This window comes from Bombina bombina, chromosome 3, assembly GCF_027579735.1.
Source record: "Bombina bombina isolate aBomBom1 chromosome 3, aBomBom1.pri, whole genome shotgun sequence".
Taxonomy (NCBI): Eukaryota; Metazoa; Chordata; class Amphibia; order Anura; family Bombinatoridae; genus Bombina; species Bombina bombina.
In genome coordinates this window covers 782728426-782734425 of record NC_069501.1, presented here as the reverse complement: position 1 = coordinate 782734425, position 6000 = coordinate 782728426, and the positions used below count along the sequence as shown (strand labels likewise).

Below are 6000 nucleotides of genomic sequence, written 5' to 3'. Positions count from 1 at the left end.
ACAGTATTTAGTTTCACAGTGGTTTTTGATTGAGTATATTACTACGTATTACTATGATGAATTATAATTTAACAAAAATATTTATGACCAATGCTACAGGCAACAAAACGTTAATTTTAAGTCAGGAAACAGCATTAAAGACTAAATATTATTATATACTTAAAGCAAATATTAGCCTGAGAATAATATACAAATGTATATTTTTTTCAAATTATATTACTTGTTTAAATATTGAAAACATAAATGCAACATGTTAGTGATCATACAGAATTAGGCACCACCATATTGTAACCTAGGTTTCCAACTCTGCTGAGGCCAATAAGGGGACATTTATAAATGAGTAACTAGAATGTGCAACCAATGACTAAAGAATATAGTCGTGTTAATGGGGTCTGCACCTCAACTTTTAGCAGGAACTGCAAAGCCGACATTTTTTAGAATCAAATTACAGGAAAGTGGACAAAATTAATAATGAAAGTGTATTGCAATTTTTTTTATTACATACAGGTAAACATTGTGTATTACAATCTGAAAATGTTTAATATCCCTTTAAATTTTAACACTTTGGCTGCCAAAAGGCAATTGGTATAAAATAAGCCTGTATTTTTTATTACCAACTTTGCAAAGACTTTCTCCTCTGTAAATTCAGTACAAAGATGGCTACAAATCAATCAATCAGTCAATTAGATAAAAGTTTACATGACTTGCTTAGGTGGACAGTCAACCCCAGCTGTTGGGTACACTATATTTAAAGTTGAAACATTATCCTTTTTAGAATAACTGAGTAATAATTGCTTTATCATGTCTAGGGGACATACATTTTTTCTAATAATGTTTAAGCTGAGTAAATATTTTTTGGCAGAGTGTACTAGCATCCCTGTTAATGTGATTTACTGGGTCACAGAAGAGGAAAAAAACTAAATCTGAGTGTAGGAATAATTCCAAATCCAACTAGAACTTTATCATTGACATTGTAAGCCACAACCTCTGGAATAGAGAAAGTGTTGAATGCCAGCTGCAGACAGCCTAAAAGAGTAAGTGTGTGATGCTTTTGTCTCCTTATATGGTAAAATGATATGAAGGGGGTTCACGGGGCTGTGAGGGCTGACTGCTCACAATGCAGATCTGAGATCACACAGACGGTGTACACTGCTGCTGTGATCTTGCAGTGACAGTGATACAGCTGTGTGCAGCGGTGGCCTCCCCTTGCACAGACACAGCCTGCTGCTGCTGCTGCTGCTGGATGTGCGACTTCCTGCCTCACAGTACCCCTGGGAGCAATAAGACTAAGCACTGCTCTGTAAGTACACGCCGCGGGTACTCTCTTTTGTTATCACTAGGTCCCTGCTTTACTGATAGCTGAAATGGCTTGGTGATTTTATAACGTGCATAAGGACATGCTAAGTTATAGGGGCAGTACTGTACATGTTTAATAGGTCATATTATCGTCTTAGTACTGAGCTATGCACGTTTTATAGTAGCTAGGATGAGTGAAGGTAACGCATTTCTTTTTTTTTAACTAATAACAGATGACCAATGGACATGCGAGTTAAGGTATACAGAAACGACATAGTTATTGAAACCTAAATTTAAGGGCTAACAGATTTTTAGGTATACGATCATTATATGCAACTGGTTATTGGATATATATTTACACCATCTGCCTATGTATTATCTGTTTATCTAAATATTATATATTCATCTATCTATATATATGATCTATTTATCTATTGCTACATATTTTATATATATGTGTGTATATATATATATATATATATATATATATATATATATATATATATATATATATATATATATATATATATATATATATAATCTATCTATTCATCTATCTGTATATCTATTAATCTATCTACATATATTATCTATCTATCTATCTATCTATCTCTATAATCTATCTATCTATCTATCTATCTATCTATCTATCTATCTATCTATCATCTATCTATCTATCTATCTATCTATCTATCTATCTATCTATCTGTATATCTATTCATCTATCTGTATATCTATTAATCTATCTACATATATTATCTATCTATCTATCTATCTATCTATCTATCTATCTCTATAATCTATCTATCTATCTATCATCTATCTATCTATCTATCTATCTATCTATCTATCTATCTATCTATCTTTTCATCTATCTGTATATCTATTAATCTATCTACATATATTATCTATCTATCTATTCATCTATCTATATATTATACATCTATCTATATATCTATTAATCTATGTACATATAATATCTATCTATCTATCATCTATCTCTATAATCTATCTATCTATCTATCCATCTGTCTATCCATCTATCATGTGTATACCACTTGAATGTCTCCATAAAGAGATCTATTTATCTAAACATTAATTATGTCATTATCTAATATCATCAGCAATTTATTTTTCTCACATGTGTATACTAGTTGAATGCCTCCATAAAGAGATCAAATGCTATATTCTAATAAATATATGAAGTAAATTATTTTAATAATTTCTCAAGTAACATAGGTTCATACACACAGAGATAATATATCTGTATTAAAGGTGGATTCTAAACCAGTCTCAAATAAGTTAAGGTGACATCCCATAAGTAAATCTCATACAAGATGCTACAAGTATATTTGTTATTAAATTAGTTGTTAAGAAAACATAGCTGTCAATTCCCACTACAAATCAGTGTAAGACATACAATTATATAGCTGTTCCAGATTGTAATTTATACTGTGACATAAAAAATAGATATGTGGATATCTCTCTGTTTGTGATTACCCTGGCATAGAAATGTTTTCAACTTCTGTATATATATTTATTTTATTTTGTAAAAATAGATATATTGAAAATGCAAGCTATATTCATATATATCAGTCGAAATGCAGATGAATGCACAGTACAAAATATTATTCAAAGTGGGCAGGTCTATGAAGAAAAATAGACGTAAAAAACAAACAGCAGCCTTAACCTATTAACCTGTAGAATCATAGAAGACAGTGCTTCTGAATCCTGCATGCCAACCAGCGATTGCTTGATCAGTGCAGCAACTCATTTATATACGTCCCTTATTAACTATACCTAACAACATGCTCAATAGGGTTTTCAAGGGGCATGCCCCTGGACTGCAAAATAATGTAAATTTTGCTAATAAAATGAAATTACTTTTTTAAAAGAGTTGTAAACAAGTGTACACAAATCTCATTGTATACATACTTTAAATCTGTTTAACATATGTATATAGATATCATACACAATTATTTTGTACAGTAAACATTGACATGCAGCACTTTCATTATGGGAAATTGTACATTGCATCATTAAAGGGATACTAAACCCAAATATTTTCTTTCATGATTCAGATAGAGCATGACATTTTAAGAAACTTTCTAATTTACTCCTATTATCAATTTTCTTTTTTGCTCTTGCCATCTTTATTTAAATAGACAGGAATGAAAGCTTAAGAGCCGGCCCATTTTGGTTCAGCACCTGGGTAGTGCTTCCTGATTGGTGGCTAAATGTAGCAAACCAATCATCAAGCTCTATCCAGGTGCTGAACCAAAAATGGGCCGGCTCCTTGCCTTACATTCCTGCATTTTCTAATAAAGATCGCAAGAAAACGAAGAAAATATGATAATAGTAGTAAATTAGAAAATTGCTTAAAATTGCATGCTCTTTCTGAATCATGAAAGAAAAAATATGGGTTTAGTGTCCCTTTAAGGTCTGGGGTATTGTGTACGGCAAAGACTGACATTTGACTGTGATTTCTGATGCGTTGTATTTTCTTGCTGTCTCCTTGATTGGTACAGTGAGCTATGGGCACTTCATACAACAAGGCTCCCTGGTTTTCCACTGTTGCATGGATTATAGGAAACTACCTTGTTCTACTATAAATTTGTGCTCTGAGAATCATGTGCATATATATATATATATATATATATATATATATATATATATATATATATATATATATATATATATATATACATAGGTCTATTTGTAATTACATTCTGTTCATAACATAAATATATATATATATATATATATTTATATACAGTATATACATACATTTTCTCCTTGTGTATCTGCACAGTTCAGGTAGGTCTTCAACCAGGGTGCAAAGTCAATATATCAGTAGTATTTCTCAAGCAGGGACTGCACTTGCTGGATTTAAATAAAATAATTCTTATTTGTTAAGTGGTAACATTTCGGGGATTCGCAGACCCCTTCCTCAGACCAAACAATGTGTAAATAGTAACAGTGAAATTATGCAATTAATTTGTGTTTTGGATAGCAGTAAATGATATAACATTAGAAAATATTACACTGCCCTCACCCTGGTACATTATATATATATATATATATATATATATATATATATATATATATATATATATATATATATATATATATATATATATATATATATATATATATATATATATAGTAAAATAATAAAATAATATGGTGTTATGGTTTTCAAAACCATGGACTTGCTTGTTTGTAAGACCTGCACAGAGCACATAGACATCACATGTTTTTGCTCAGAATAACAAAGCTGCATTGTATAGCCAGCCATACCTTGGGCTTTAACACCGTGGGGGGGGGGTCAATTGACCTACAGTATAAAACTAGCCAGGGTTCTCTAGCAACCACTAAGGTCATCAGAGAAAAATAAAGTTTATTTTTGGATTTATAAAAAAAATTAAAACTATTTTGAATTTTTAAAATACATGTGAAATACTTGCTCCCAAATACAAATATACTACCCAAAGAAAGGATCCTATTTTCTCATTCACATTTTTTCACTACTAACTCTGGCAGCAAATTCCACATTCTTTCCAAATCTAAACTTTTTTTTTTTTTTGGTAATTGCTTCTTTGATGTCAAAACTCTAAAGCACACATCCTGGCTATGTATATATTATGTTTGTGAACCAAGACTTGGGGGGATTTGTTTCTTTAATTTACTTATATTGCTTTATTTGGCCATGTGAAATACAACACACAAGATATTGTATAATTGTATATCTTTTTTTGCAAAAGAATGTCTACTTTTAATTAATACTGACAAACTGTAGAATGAACCAATTGTAATATTTCAAATAATTTTCTGCCCCATCAGCAGGAGCTTGACTGTCAATTCAAAGTTACTAATTCAAATGCATTTGTATGAATCATTTGAATATTCAATTGGGTGGGACATTCCTAAATGTTCACCCTCAGAGCTAATTGTTGTGTAAAATGACTATGCTATGTATATTATTCAATGTTTCTGTTTTGTTAATGATACCTGAAATCAGCTTGCTAAACTAGTATCTATTTAATATTGTGTATTCACTTCTAATGAGATAAATTACATTGGAGATCATTTCAGTCAGTAACTTGGATTACCCTGGCTAAATATATCCTATTGGCTTAAAAAGTAATTAAGTCTTGATATATCCCAGAATTACTTTATTGATTAAATCATAGGCAGCTGACTTATGTTGCAGACAAAATTACATTTTCAATTAAGATATTTGGATCAGTTCAATGTTGTACATGCAGTTTTTTTCCTTTCAGTAGTTTCTATTATCTTACAGATGAGTTTATATATAGATATTACCTCCAGAATAGCACTTCTCCTATGCAGTCAGATGTTTTGCATTTTTTAGTTATTTACTAATAAGACGACAGCTTATGCATTTGGGTAAAATATATTCACACTGGTTCTAATGAGCAAAGTGTGTTAGAGCATTTTACCATCTTATTATTATTATAATGATCAGGTATTTGTAGAGCACCAACAGATTCTGCAGCGCTAACTTACTGCTGCTTTCATATGACTATATACTTACCCCTACAAATGCAGAGCAATAATGCATTGTTGGGAACTAGCTGAACACATCTGATGAGTCAATGACAAGAGACATATGTGTGTGTGGCCACCAATCACCACCTAGCTACCAGTAGAACACGGCTGCCTATCCCTGAGGCTATCTAG

General features: G+C 31.2%; 1 protein-coding gene across 1 annotated transcript in view; it reads left to right on the top strand.

Moving 5' to 3' along the window:
- Window positions 1-1162: 1162 nt before the first annotated feature.
- FHL2 (four and a half LIM domains 2) overlaps window positions 1163-6000 on the top strand; it is a 216580-nt gene continuing 211742 nt past the window's right edge. Inside the window, exon 1 of the mRNA XM_053707668.1 lies at window positions 1163-1300. The gene's annotated coding sequence lies outside the window, so the exon portion shown is untranslated. The remainder of the gene's footprint in view (window positions 1301-6000) is intronic.